Source organism: Euprymna scolopes, chromosome 46, assembly GCF_053919585.1.
Source record: "Euprymna scolopes isolate OS-2025 chromosome 46, ASM5391958v1, whole genome shotgun sequence".
Classification (NCBI taxonomy): Eukaryota; Metazoa; Mollusca; class Cephalopoda; order Sepiida; family Sepiolidae; genus Euprymna; species Euprymna scolopes.
Genome location: NC_136527.1, coordinates 37456627 through 37473263, shown reverse-complemented (window position 1 = coordinate 37473263; position 16637 = coordinate 37456627). Strand labels below are relative to the sequence as shown.

The window sequence follows — 16637 nt, the reverse complement described above, 5'->3', positions numbered from 1 at the left end:
AAATTTAAAACAAAAAGAACATATTGTTCTCGTAGAATTTTACCTGTAAAGTCCGAAGTTTAAAACCTTTTAAAAAAAAAAAACATGTTTTTTTTTTTTTTTTTTTTAAATGAAATCTTGGTCCTTGCTCCTTTAATTGAAAAAAAATTAGGGCTTGAATTGCATTTTTCGAGGAGTTATAAGCTTGGAAAGATGGGGTGGAATTATTCGCTATTTTCACAAAATTTCTGACACTAGCGAAAGTCTTTGTTATTATTATTATTATTATTATTATTATTATTATTATTATTATTATTATTATTATTATTATTTAAAACATTTTGTGTCCTGCTCCTTTGCGCGAGGACTAATAATCAGAAATATACGAATATTTTTTAAGTGAAAATAAAGTTCTAAATCGATTAAATTAAAAGTAGTTTACTTATAAAACAGTAGAGTTAAGTTCCAAGATTAACTCTTAAACCGTATTTTCTATTAAAAGAAAACATGCTTTTTTAAATATAAATAAATTACAATAATTATAAAAGTTATTTTCTTTTTTTAAATAGTTGTCTATTTTGCATGTATTATGTCCCTTAGGTTAGTCTCTTCAACAATTATCTCCCTTGGCCGGACGTTTTTATATAGAGTTTCCCCCTGACTCGACACCGGTAGGTTGACCGGTGTTTTGTTCCATAATTATAGTTATAATTCTAGCCCAGCCCCAGCCAGCCCACATGTCGCTGTATTTTATCTTCTGTTGTCCTTCGCCGTTTTAAGCCATCTCCGGTAAGAAACATTTTATATTTCTTTCTTAAAGACACATTTTAATACTTTTAACGTTATTTTATTAATATTATTTCGTCTTAACTACGAACTTTGTTTATTTTCTTTACGTACGTGTCCGACTGTCCGACCTCCTTACTTCTAGCTGTGTTGTTCATTTCCTTGCGCATACAACTCCTCATTCAGCCCTTTATAACTTCTCGATTCTTATCTTTTCTCTTTGTGTTCTCAACAATATTTTTATTGTTTATTTTTTTTATTTCTTTCATTTTTACCGTATCTACTCTCAATATGCGTGTGTTAATTAAAATGGTAAAAATATAAACAAATCGAACTTACTAAAAAAAAAAAACGTCGTTTCGTAAATCGTTATTTGTATTTTATTTTTTTATCGTGGTTAATTTTTTATTTTTGAATATGAAAATGGATAATAAACTTTTAAAATATCAATTATTGAATGGATTTTATTATTTCTTTTCCTTTAAAAATTCAGTTTTTTTTATGGATACATGTGTCCAGTGACACCGATATGATGACTAAAATCGCAAATTATTGTCTTTTTAAATTAAAAATAACGCATGAATTTCTGGGTTTATATATATATATATAAATATATATATATATATATATATATATAAATATATATATATATATAAATATATATATATATAAATATATATATATATATATATATATAAATATATATATATATATAAATATATATATATATATATATAAATATATATATATATAAATATATATATATATATAAATATATAAATATATATATATATATAAATATATATAAATATATATATATATATATAAATATATATATATATATATATATAAATATATATATATATATATAAATATATATATATATATATAAATATATATATATATATATATATATATATATAAATATATATATATATATATATATATATATATATATATATATATATATATAAATAAAACATTGTAGATGTTAACAGTTAAAAATACTTTTAATATTTCAGGAACATTACGATAAGCAGTAGCAGTATTCATTCAATATTTTCACCAAAAATTATATTAAAAATATTTAATGTGGTTTTAATGATAAAAATTATCACAAAAATTTGTTTACATGATTGAATGACCGTTTTTCTCTCGGAAAATATTCACATTTATTTCAAGCCACGAGCGACACTCTGTTCATCAAAATCAGTAATCTTAAACTTCATGTTATTCTCACGAGATCCTCATTTAACTAAGCCTGCATAATGAACACTCGGCACAAGAAAACAGTTACTTTTAACGGTCCTACTTTCGACGTCAAAAGATTCATGTACCTGCAACATCGGTCTTAAACATTGAAGAAGTCAGTGACTCCACGGTCAGTTTTTAGAAATTGGCACTATTTCCACGAGTTCTATAGGGTCAAAATTAAAAAAAAATCGTTATACATTTTGTACATTCATCTTGGTTTATTTTTAATCAGTTCATATGTGTGTCACGTTTGTACAGTGGTAACGTCACCAGCTTTGAATGTTACAGTTTTGATTTTGGTTTCGATTCTAGCTGATGACACCCAAATACATTTTTTTATTATTTTTGACATCACAACTCTATAATCATATATACAAAATCTGGACAAATTTAAAATATTATATTTAAGCATATTTAACGATTGGGCAAATCCAGGGGCCTCCCCCTCCCCCGCTAGGTATAAAATACAATAAACTTTTTGGGCTTCCGTAGACTTTCTTACATTTTGGGGCTTCCGTAAGACTTATCTGTGACGTGTTGTCTCTTGTTTTTATTGTGCAAAGCTAGATCTGTTACTAAACTCTCGCTTTGAGGATAATAAACTAATTATCTTTGAAGCCGTCATGAAAACAGTTTTCATTATAAACTTTTTTCACGTGTATTTTTTTCTAATACAGAGATTAACTTTAGACTTTAATCTTTCAAATCAAATAAAAAAATAATCGGAAATGCATAAAAATATGACGGCTATGTTACCCTATCAGTTTCCGCCATTAAATTGCACATGCATCAAATTGTAGAATATGTAAATATTAAAATGTTAAATAAAATAATACTAATTTTATCCATGATATTCACTAAATAGATCGGCTCTATTTCGAAATGATTTTTTTTTCCTCTTCAATTTTCTTTTCTGCGAACTTGGTCTTCCGTTCGTCACCTTGAATGTTAAGTTGAGCTTGTAAAGTCAATCACATTTGAAAAATCGTTTACTTTATAAAAGCAGATAAAGTTAATCGAAAGCAGATTATAAAACAAAAATGTAAGTATTACTACATGAATTTAGTATCGATTTTTGCGCATTTGCAGAATACGTTAAAAATGTAAGGGAGATAACTACATTTACTAAGCCAATAATCCTAATGAAATGTTGATTTATTGTCAAAAAATTTTTCGCCGTTGATTGTTTTTTGTTTTCAATATTGTATTAAACATTAAAACAACTTTTTACAAAAAAATAATAACAATAATTTAATAAATTTTATATCTTTTTCACAAGTTTAAAGTAAAAAAAAATGTTTTTTGTTTTTTCATTTTTTCAGCGGATCATTTTATATTTTTTTGGGGTAAAAACGAATATATACTTCAAAAGTGGCACAGAGAATTATTTTTCATGATATGAAGAAATTACTTTTTCAAAAAGTGGGAATCAATTTTTGTCAAAACTTCTCTGACATCAATAGAAAGTAGGCAGATCAGAGTTAGGCTGGGGAAAAGGTTGCAAAATTTTTCAAGATTGTGATCCCCAGCTCTGATCAGGAGTCAAGAAACACGAGGCTTGGAGACCAACCTGTGCATCTGTACTCTTATTATCGGTAATAAATAACGTCCACTGAAAATTTCCGTCATCTAAGCACACCCTGCCGCAATGGAAGCAATCATTTAAATAGTTAGTAACAGTCATTCATATGCAAACACTTCCATCAGAAGCAGCAGCAGTAGATATAAGTCACACGTCACCAGTTTTTAGTCCGATCATCAACCTCCTCAAGTCAGGTGAGTTTAACTTATTTTTCTCACATTTTCTATATAAATTTAATGTAAAATATGCACCCATTTTCTGGCCACATGGAACTAATTATTTTATTTGTTTTGTTGGCCTGCCTGAAAGCCGTTTTAGTTTATTTTTATTTACTTTCCATCTTAACTGTCATCTTTAACATTATAACTTCGATAGCTTTTTAGGTATGCTGAAAATGAATATCGCATTTAAATTTGTTGCAAACAAGTATCTGGATATTAAAAAATGTAATTGTTTGTTATCAGTGGTAGCCAATTAAATATGCCCTTGCACATACAGAATTGGCCACCACGATAACATAAGGAATTACATTACTTAATATTTGGAAAGCTACTTGTTTATAGCATATGTGTGCACTTGCACATACAAAAATGGTTACTACTGATTACATAAGGAATGACACATATACAGATTATACTATTTTTGTTTTTAAATATCCTAGTGTCTTTATTGAAAGAGGAAATCAGAAAATGAAATAAAAAATCTCTTTCACCCAAAAAACAAAGGCAAAAATGAGCCTTCCCTAGGTGGCCATAAAATGGGTGCTAATTTTACGTTTAATTAATATTTAAATCTGATCTTTCACTTTATGAAAATGTAAATTTTCCATATCAAGAAAACTATTTCTCTGCACCATTTTTTGAAGTATATATTCGTTTTCAGCACTCTCGAAAAAACTTATAAAAGTCGTCATTGTAAAGGATGGGGGGGGGGAGATTCTAGACATTAAACAAAGCAACAAATTAATGAATCAAAAACCTTACAAATTAATGAATTAAAAAATAATCATGATTCTTAAACAAATTACAATATTGCGTTTCTGAATTTTTTAGATGAGAAATCTTTGTATTATTTAGATTATTAAGACTATTGTTCTCATCTTGAGTGTTATTTATTGTGCAAACATTGTAAAAATAATGAATGATGAATATTTACGTACCAGACTATGATAGTACATTTTAACTTTTATTCTGTTTCGAAAAGTAAAGGTGACATAAAATTACACTATTTCGTATGTTGGGAGATATTAACTGTGATAGATGAAAAGACTGGGGTTTTGGTTTCGAATGTCACTGATCAGTTATTGAGATGAGAGTATTCATGTGGCTTTTGCACTAAAACCATGTAGTTAAAAAACCTTCGCACCTGCACATTGTCTGATACCATCGCAGAAGGAAAGACATTAAAATATAATTTAGCATTTAATCATGTGATAGTAATAATCTTAATACAGTGATTTCCAACAACGCTCTTCACTGTGTTTAAAAATATCACTTCCGTTTTATACATGTCTGTCAGAAATGCCATTTTTGTATGTTTCATTTTCCTCACCTGCGTTTCCACTTTTTCAACCATGCATCACATTTTTCACTGCATATGAGTCGAAATACGTCCGATTGCTGCTTTTCTCATCGTGTGCTGTCTTTTCTTGTTATTTATTACTACTGCTGTGTATCCTTTTTTTTCTGCCTTTTTCTCTTGCATCATGCACGGTATATTACAAGAACATGTGTTTTTGGATAGCTGAATTATATATGCAGCATTCAAATAAAATCTGAGTATTATATCTCTAATTTCTTTCATAATTTATTTCAGCTGCTAAGACCCTTTTGGAAAGTTGTTTAATTCAGGGATTTTGAAAGTTGTTTAAAAAATTTATTTTAGTTTTTCAATAAGTGTGATTCATTATTAATTTTTTTTTGGTGTTGGATTATATGTTTTATTGTTAATTCTTCTTGTTATTTATTACTGCTGCTTTTACTCCCCCCTTTGCTATTGTTATGGACTTTTATTTTTTCTTCCGGTTATGACTGAAGGTAGCCTTTTGTCCATGGAAGTTAAATAAGGAACCGTTATTGCCTTCTTGTAATTTGTACGAACTTTTATTTTTCTTTCGACTATGAGTAAAATAACCTTTGTATCTATCTTTTAGATCCCAAACCATGTGTTTGTTATGAAATTTGGATACGTTTCAAATGTTACCTATGATAATCATCTGGGAGAATGAAAGCAAGTAAACTTTTATTTTCCTTCCTCATCTTGAGATCAGAGACGATAAACTCCTAGTGATTGTCACAAGGATGAGACGTGCTTGTTAGTTCTATTTAGATATTCATTGGTCGCTAAAAGGACATTTCTCAGAGTAGCATTAAAAAAGCTGATCATTTCCTGACATGTGAATGATTTCAACTGAAAAATTCCCTACAATCATATGAAACTAACAAAAATTCCTTCTCTTCTATACCTGCATAGGTAAAACTCTCCTTTGTCCATATAGGAAGAACAAGAGAAAAAAAGACAATTAAGGATATGCAATCAAACATGCAAACTGAACAATTTTCTTGATCATACGAAAGATCAATCATCTCGCAATCGAGTTACTTACTTAATGTCCTGCATGATTGGTTCTAGTGATGAGGTTTTGGATGGAGTCTAAAAGTCTATGAATGCCGACTCCTTTCATATTTCACCTCTCTTAGCCATCACCAAAATTATGTGATTAAAAATAAGAAAATAAATTAACACAGTTCTAATTAAAATACTTAACTACTTTTTCAAAACTTTAAAATTGACATCCTTCTGGGTATTAGTGGTCAGTCCTAGAGTGATATGATCACTGTTAAAACGGGCCAATATTCTGTGAGATATGCTCTTAATATTCTTAGCTAATATGGATTGAGCCACACATGTGCAATGTTGATTGCCGGCTGAGTGTAAGCTTCTTTTTTTCCGTTGCCTTTTCCTCTGGGCTATATATGTGACCTGTTTTTTGTAATTTTGCTTTCTATCTCTGGCAATATCAATCCTGACAACCTGACTCCATTATTCTATGCGTTTTTTTACGAGCTGTCATATGTTACTTTGTGTGTGCATATTCAATCCACGACATGCCTCTCCTCTCTATTTTCAAAAAAGTATTCACATATATTTTTTCCATTCCTCCTCCATCTCTATTATATATATATATATATATATATATATATATATATATATATATATATATATATATATATTCTTTTGCAAATAAACAAAACACAATTATAACAAAATAACCAACAACAAACATTGTAAAATATTTAAAATCAAATTTGTCGAATATATTCCTTTTTTATTTAGATTAACATAACCATAGTAATTGTCTGTATTTTTGAGATGAGGTGTTTTCATTGATTGAGATTGTCGGACTGACTTCCTCATCTTGGTTGTTATAGTCACAACGTTTTGGCCGTTTTGCCCTCCGGCCTTCATCAGGTGTTTTGTATCGAACTGGGGAACCATTTGTTAGGAGTCTCAAACTCAACCCATTATTATTATTATGGGGGTACTGTGTTCGTACTCCAGCTAGGCTTTGGGACATAGTTGCTGATTCTCTGTTTTGAATGTTACTTTTCACTGCCTTCGTTCAGGATTAAACTCAGCACCTTTGGGTAACTAAACTTTGATACAACGTCTAGGACCACTCGGCCATATTTCACTAGGACAATTCTTAGTTGGTTTTTGTTGATGTTAAACCTACGTTGTTATTCAAGGTTTTCTCTCTCTAACAGAGGTGTCCAAATTGCATTCAGCTCTATGCTTGGTTTGCTCAGTAGGTTTTTATGTCCGAGCATGTGAGCTGTTTCTTTAAGTTTTCTCCCTTTCCTGTTTATTATTTTTACTTCATCCCATAGGAGGCGATGGCCCCCCCCTCTCCAGACATGGTTGGCTATACCCGATTTTTTCGTTTCCCCTTTAGTTACCGCTTTTCGGTGTTCTCCCACCCTTACCTTAAGGGGGCAGCATGTTTCACCCTTGTAAACCTTTCTGCAACTGCTGATGTTGTAGGGGGCACATATTCTCTGAATCTTTTCGGAGATGCCTCGTATGTATGGTAAGTAGACTGTTGGAGGTTTTTGGGTTTCATTCTCCTCTCTTATACTATTAACATGTCTGGTGGATAGTAACAAATGGTTCCCCAGTTCGATACAAAACACCTGCTTGAAAAAATTATCTCTTTTCTGCAAGCTGCTGTCTATATAAATATTAATCATGATAAACAATATTCCAAGTCGTTTCTATCTTGTTAGCTTAAGTCATTACAGTTTTCTTATTTTTATTTGGTTTTTCTTTCTAATGATAAGTTGTTTTTTTTAAAAGTAGTGAAACAACACCACATCCATTTCCCATGTTTTTAGGGTAGCCCACAAATAAATGATTTTTATTATTGTGGGAATCTCCAACTTGGATTGTGTAAAAAACGATCCTGTTCGCAAGATAATCAATTGTCTACACTGTATATTTGTGCATCTACAGGAGAAACCATCCTTAACACACAATCATTTTTCAGTAAGCATTTGTTTTGATGGCAGTTTCTTTTTCTGACAATATGCATTGCTGTTTTAATTTCTTTTTCTAACATGCATAAATTTATTTCTGTGCCTGCCTTTTTCTGTTTGGCGAGTTTAAAACTAAATTTTTTGTTAGTTTTTTTGTTTATTCATTTTCTTCCAATTTAAAAGTCATTTGCTTCCATTTCAATAGCGCTTTTTTATCAGCTAATCAAACGGCCAGCCAATTAAAAAAAAACAATCAGAAAAACTGCTGACTCCTTAACCTCATTGCAGAATAATAAAAACATTACATAAAAAAGAAATAAAAATAAATAAAAAAATCGATTTTGTGTTTAAACATTTGAAAATGCTCAGCTTAAACTGATGATTGCTAGTCGCCTGATTAATGAAAACACAGAATATAGATCTTACCCAACCTAAACAATTCCGTCTCACTTCTTACTCTTCCCCACTTCAAAACTCCAAATCTACTTTAAGCTTTTTTGAATGGATCCTATTATCGTCTTTGACATTGACATGATGCAAATAGGGGATAACATGAAATCATGCATCGTGTTAATACTCTAATCCCCATCAATAGTATGTCAGACTCTTCATCCTGCTTTTCCTGTTGATGTCGACTCCTTCATATTGTGATATCAGTTCGTTCCATGAATTGCTATCTGACTCATTGGACTCCCATAGAGAAACCAATGTGGTCTTTCTATCCTGTTAATGTTCCCTTCCTCAATCGATGTTGTCAGATGTTCCGCATGCACCTTTATCATGGAGCCAAGCAATTGATCGTTAATTCTATATGAGCTAAGGCCTTTTTTATCTATAATTACCTAATATGGATTCCAACATACATCTAGCTTTCCCCATCTCTGGTGGTTCTTATAATAAATCAGATCTCCAATCTTAAAATTTATGGACTTTGTTTTCATATCCGAGTTTTCTATCAGTTGTTTTCTTGCTTTCCAAATGTGATTCCTTACAAAAGTAAAAGATTGATGCATCTCTTGTAGAGTTATCTTGTGTTGCTGATCGCCATAGTATACTCTGCGAGGTAATAATATATTATCTAATGGCAGGATCACTGACATTTTTCTTCCTCGACTGGTAGTGTCACCCTAAAATATTGCTCTACATCATCCACCCACTTCCTGTATCCACATTTCCTTCTACATTGCAACGACACTATTTTCCTCTTATCGATCTTATTACTGCCCCCTCTGAATTCAGTCCCTGCACACAATTTGAAAATAGCTGCAACTCCATCATAACAATGCTACTGATGAAAGAACAAGTCAAAATCAATATTTGTAAAAAAACACGAAAGAGAGAGAAAATAAGCTTAAAAAGTTTTAACTTATACATCTGATTTTTTGTTATCATATGCTCACACACACACACATATATATATATATATATATATATATATATATATATATATATATATATACTAGCATTTCAGCCCGGCATTGCCCTGGTGTTTGGATGTGTCTGTTGAGCACAAAAAAGTGGTAGTAGAAAAGCAGGCTCGAACCCGTACCACAAAGGAGGAAAAGAACGGGGGGAAAAGCCTGACGTCTTTGCTAATTACAACCACTGCCAAACCGGAAGTAATTTATGTTAAAATTAAGGCTAGACAATCGAAAGGAGATGATAACTTTAAAAAATATTGGTGAAAAAAGTGACCAACCCCCTGTAGAAAAGTGTCCCCCTGTAGAAAAGTTCCCAGTTGAAGGTGAAAATAATGTTATTATCAAATTTTTTATATTTGTCGTCTGAAAGGTTGAACTTCAAAACGATACAGATCTTGGTAAAATCCTTCGCCTCTGTCGAAAATTTTAGGTAGACATGCAAACATACATACATACATGTATATATTGGTAACTGAAAATTTTCGACCCAAACCGATTAAAAAGCTTGCCCTATCTCTGAATACCCTTTATGTAAAATTTCAAATGTTTAGACCAGAAATTGTCTGAGTAATTTGGTAGAGACCGCAGAGGTCAATTTTAAAAAAAGTTTTACCCCTATTATGACCCCTAAATATTTATTGTTTTGGGCTCAAATCAAGTTAAGTTAGATACATGTCCAAGGAACCTATATCTAAAATTTCAATTGTTTATACCCAAAATTGTCAGATGAGTTTGGTAGAGTTCTCAAAGGTCAACTCATTGAATTTTGACCCCTTAGCAGCCAAATTGCTGCCGAAAACCGATCAAAAAGATTTTCCCAAATCAAATTTGTATATCAAAATTCGAGTTTGTAAACTTAAAATTGACATAGTTATTGCATAGGGAAATGTATACACACAGACACACAGATACACAGACACACAGATACGTTCACTTGTATATATATATATATATATGAGCAGAAACACGAGGGTAAAAAGAGTTGGTTTTGTTTTTTGTTTTCCTCAACTTCACATGACCTTTCTTTATCATGTGTGCACAGTTCCTCTGTGTTAAAAAACGGCACCAATTCTGCAGTGGATTTTTCGTCAACACTGAAAAAATTATACACTTCATTTTGATTATTTTCTGTTTCTTTACTGCATCATATGTGGGTGCGCTGCTAAAGATACAGAGTGTGGACAAGGAAGTGGGTAGATGGAGCCACTTGTGATATTTTAATTGATGGCTGATGGTAGACCTCCCTTGTCTTTTGCATTTTTCTCTGGGTTATATATGTGATCTGCATTTTGCAGGATCGCTTACCTTTAACAGCTGCATATGTAAAAGTTGACCATTTACCATGGACAATACTAATTGTGACAACCTGACCCCATCGTTCAGTGCATTTTCTACCAGCTGTCATGCATGTGTGCATCTTCAACAGTGACACAATGGAATTAAACTCTTGTTCCTTTTATTTTCCAAGTCATGTGATGCCACATAGGGTTAACATCTTTAGAAGACTCTCATAACACAACAATAATAATATATAATATCTTTAAATATGTAACCAATATCAAAACTTCAATTCTCACAGTGTAGATTATGTAAAGAAAGTAACAATCTGTTTCTTGCAACACTGAACAAAAACAATATGTACTAATAACAATACATATGAAAAATCGCTCCTGAATGTTGCTGTCATGTTATGTGGATAACAGTTTGTACACCATACATGAAGGACTTGTCAGAAAAAAAATGAAAAATCTATAAAACGTCAGGATAAGAATCAAGACATGTTTGACTCTCCAGAATATGGGAAAGAATCATGACACAGAGATTCCATGTAAATATATACAAATGTGAGCCATGTAATAGTGAAATAATAAAACCAATGAAAATCTATAATATGTGAAATAAAAAAAAACACTGAAAAGCTGTAATATGTGGAAAGATATAAAAATCAGTTATGGCGGAATGTATATGGATGGAAACGGGAAACCATCTACCTTTATGGGATGAAGTAAAAATTATAGATGGAGAAGAATAGTGAAAACCAATCTGACTTATGAAAACAGTAAAATTCAGTTGAAAGTTACATACTCCTGAACGTTTGTTTAGTACATGAGAGTATCATGCTCTTGTGTTGTTGTGAACAATTGCTTAAACAACAAACTATACCTATACTTAAGACCCCCCAACTAAATTCCAGAAAATCATGCAAAGAGTAGTCTTATTACGTATTCGGATAGAACACACATACATAACTCACTCCTACATTCTAAAAAGTGAAGAACCTCTCAAATGTATACCATGTCACAAACCTTATACAGTGAAACACTTTTTACTTGACTGCTATGACCTGACACAAATCCAGAAAAACTACTACAAGGCCACAAACTTAAAAGAACTCTTTGAAAAAAAAAATTCTAAACTATTCTAAATTTCCTAAAAAGAGCAAACGTTTACCATAAAATATAAATACTATCAAATAACAAACTATCCCAAAACATTACCCGAATATACCCAGTGAAATTCGACTCTGAAAGTATCAAAAAATTTTAAACATTATATACAGCGTTAACTGACCTATCAGAATTTTGTATAGATTCCTGCATTCAAGAGAAAGATTCCAAGTTTTACAAAATACACCGAAATAAGATCGGAGGTACTAGAGAAGCGTGAAAAGAACACCCAAGATTAGAACAGTATTCTGAAGAATCCAAATAATATGAATAATCAATCCTCATGAATGAATGTAAAAAAATTTACTTAAAATAGAAACAAATTATTTTTGTTAAAAAACCATATTGATTAAAACTATACATATTTTATTTTGAAGTTCATTAATAATAAATTTATATTTATAAAAATTAACATAATAAATTCAGTTTTACTAAATGAACTGTATTTTTTCAAATTTACTTTATATTTTCAGAATTTGCAAGAGTGAAAACAAATCCATTAATGGATAAGAAAGACCTAACGTCATTGGTGATTTATATAAGTTTATAATAATAAAATTTCTTCAAAGACATTTTCTAAAGCCGAAATTTATTAGCGTCTCATCATACTAGTCATTGCATATATTTTTTGTGAAATTAGATGCGAGCAAATATGGGAGACAAACCTCACTTTTGTGACGTATGTGGTTATTCTTTTGCATGGAAGTCAAATTTATTGAGTCATATGAAAACACATACGGGAGAGAAACCACATTCTTGTGAAGTATGTAGTTCCTCATTTGCACGGAAGTCACATTTGTTGGATCATATGAAAAGGCATACAGGAGACAAACCACATACTTGTGGAGTATGTGGCTTCTCTTTTGCACGGAAGACAACTTTGTTGCATCATATCAAAACACATACGGGAGATAAACCACATTCTTGTGAAGTATGTGGTTCTTCTTTTGCACAGAAGTCAAATTTGTTGAGTCACGTGAAAAGACATACAGGAGAGAAATCGCATTCTTGTGAAGTATGTGGTTCTTCTTTTGCATGGAAGTCAAGTTTGTCGAGTCACATGAAAACACATACGGGAGAGAAACCACATTCTTGTGGAGTATGTGGCTCTTCTTTTGCACAGAAGGTAAATTTGTTGAGTCATATGAAAACACATACGGGAGAAAAACCACATTCTTGTGAAGTATGTGGCTCTTCTTTTGCACAGAGGTCAACTTTGTTGAATCATATCAAAACACATACGGGAGATAAACCACATTCTTGTGAAGTATGTGTCTCCTGTTTTGCACAGAAGTCAACTTTGTTGAGTCATATGAAAACACATACGGGAGACAAACCACATTCTTGTGAAGTATGTGGCTCCTGTTTTGCACAGAAGTCAAATTTGTTGAGTCATATGAAAACACATATGGGAGATAAACCACATTCTTGTGGCGTATGTGGTTCTTTTTTTAAATGGAAGTCAAGTTTGTTGAGTCATATGAAAAAGCATACGGCATAGAAACCATATTATTGGTAAGTATGTGGTCTTTTTTGCACTCATGTCAAATTTGTTGAATCATATGATACACATACGAGAGACAACACCTGAATATCCCATGTAGTAGCCAATCTTGGAAACATGTTCCAGAAAGAACAGTTGGAGATAAGTCATATACTATCTACTTTAATTACGAAATTCCCACGGCTACATACTTAGAAAATGTCGCTATTAAGCCTGACATAGTGATATGGGACAAGAAGGAGAATGTGAAGTAAGCATCCCTAATGATGTTGGCCTTAATAGAGCAGAGGGGGGAAATAACAAAATACCTAGGACTTGTGTACAACATGAAAAGAACCTGAAATCTTTAGAATATATCCACCATCCCAGTCATCATAGGAGCAACCGGGCTAATGGAAAGAATTTCAAAAACATTCTGGCGAATATACTCGATGAATCAAGTGCAAAAGAAATGCACACAGTAACACTTAAGGGACGGTTAAAATCTTTTAAAAAATCTCAGTTGGAGTAAGTGAACTAATGTAGAATGTTTGGCATCTGGTAGAATGCCCCATCCCCAGGAAAAACAAAGTGATAACAAAATTAAAACCAAAGAGACAAACTACATTCTTGTGAAGTACGTGGTTCCTTTGGAAGTCAGATTTATTGCATCATGTGTTAACACATATAGGAAACAATATCTGATGATCTTTCAAAATCCATACATCAAAGTTGTATGCCAGCATCACGGAGCAAGAGCTATTGTATAGGGAGGGAGGTGAGGTGAATTTGATATTAAAACAGTTATATAGTATTGAACAATAGGAAGATATTTTCTTATAACAGGATCAGATAAATGTATAGATCGTGTGTATCTTGTTTAGGGAGGGGATTAGATATTGACGTATAAACTGAGTCATGTTGTGTCAGAGAATTATCACCCGGGTATATATTACAGTTCATATATAAGAAGAATAAAATATGCTTCATACCTTCTTTCTTCAAGAGTTCTTCTATCTTCCTGCTGAGCTCCGTGACGAAACATCATCCAATTTAGACATCTGTTCTTCCTTCATTTGTGAAACCATAGAACAACTCTTTATATTTTTATAGTATAAATTTATTCCTCTTGTTTCCAATGGTCTTCACAAAGAGTCTACTTGCTTGTCTACATGATTGTTCTTACTTCCTGGCTTGGAGTACGTCTATTCATCTGCTCAATCTGCCCAACCCTTCAACTGACTAAAACTCCCAATCTCTTAACCTCGGTTTTGTTACCTCATGATTAAAAAGCACATGTATCCTTAACGTGACCTCGTCACATATGCCTGAAATCGCTAAAACTAATTTTTAAAAATACTCCAGAACTTCCATTACAGAAAATTTGTACAAATGAGCCAAATAATAGCATGACAAATATTTTCTGGGCTTATTCACCCAGGACTTTATAAATAAGGAAGGCTTTATAGACTGGCTTAAAAGAGGGTAGTGCCACTAATATCAGAACAGACAAAAGAATTTTAAAAACTACCTAGAAAATATACCTGGTGAACAAAGTACAATAGAGATTTGCATAAAAGGAACATTTGTTGTCATGCAAAAATATACTGAATACAAAAGAACTTTAATAGAACATACAAATATCTATGTATCTCATATAGAGTTCAAGTGTGAGCCACAGGTAAGGAGCCCTTTGATTTTTGAATACTTCGACTTATAAGGTTATTCGACATTTTTAAAACTTACAATTAAAAGATTTAACATTCTGTTATCAAAACTTGCAACTCCAAAACTTTACACTTTGTTTTTAAAACGTCCAAATCCACTAAACACCCTTTTGTCAAAACTATTTACTCCAGAACTCGACATATTTCAAGTTTACTTGCACATGCCTACATACAAACAACACAAATTCCTTTTAACTCATCCTCTATTCTGTATGCGTCTTTTTTAATTCACCTGTTTCTTTTGCATAGAAATGGCGACATTCTGCATCACGGTCATGACCGTTGCTCATAAAATCAATTAGATGTAACCACTTTAAGCTTTCTTTCCATATTTTTCTAACACAACCGACCCTTTGAAGCACGCACACGTGCAAGCCAAGTAAGTTTTGATTTTTGCATCAAAGAAAAATGAGAAAAACTGAAAATATTTTTTGTAATGTAGCTCTTCTGTTTATATGAAATCAGATTTAGACAAACATGTGAACACACAATTGTACTGTTTTGAGATTTTGTGAATGTCTGGCATCTGCTAGTATGTTCCATTCACAAATGATAAAATTTTAAAAAAAACTTATTTTGGTATTCTTATTATGTGTGTGTTAGTATTCTTTATATATGTTTGTGTTGTGTTAAAAATGTGTGTTACCTTCTCACGCAACAACGATAGACACGATTCTGATACTTTGATTATGTTAATAATTTACTTTTAAAAACAAATTTTTTATTCTCACGTAAATGTTAAAAACCATTAAACAGAACATACAGCCTTTATGCCGAGTTTACCTTTTAACAGTTTTTATTTCTTTTAAGTGTAATACATCTCAATAAAACATTTTAACAGTTTTTTTTATTTAATACATCTCAATAAAACGTTTTAACACTTTTAGTTTTGTAAAATTTAATACATCTCAATAAAACGTTTTAACAGCTTTTAGTTTTATAAAATTTGATACATCTCAATAAAACGTTTTAACATTTTTTAGTTTTGTAAAATTTAATACATCTCAATAAAACGTTTTAACAGTTTTTAGTTTTGTAAAATGTAATACATCTCAATAAAACTTTTTAACAGTTTTAAATGTTTTTTAATTAATACATCTCAATAAACGTTTATTTTATATCAAGTTACGGTTTAAGCCGTTTATCATTGTTGTTTTAATATATATGTATATTATGCATGATTTTTTAATAAAAGGAACATTCAATAAGTAATGACCTTGACCCACTTCCATTTGGCTAATCTAGTAATTTTGCATATGCAATGATTTATATCTTTATTAATCATGTGGCAAATTACAACTCTTGATGAAATTACAACTTTTGATGAAATTACAAGAAACAATGTGACATCATATTCTCATAAAACGTTGTCCTTGTGAATTCCAATGTCATGAAATCTGTAGCCACATAGACTTGGTTGCCC

At 31.3% G+C, this 16637-nt stretch overlaps 1 long non-coding RNA gene across 1 annotated transcript; it reads left to right on the top strand.

The window, feature by feature from the left end:
- Window positions 1-365: 365 nt before the first annotated feature.
- Window positions 366-15802, top strand: LOC145270967 (uncharacterized). Its single transcript, XR_013865635.1, has 2 exons — window positions 366-768; window positions 12478-15802. It is a non-coding gene; the product is annotated as an uncharacterized LOC145270967 (long non-coding RNA).
- The last annotated feature ends 835 nt before the right edge of the window (window positions 15803-16637 follow it).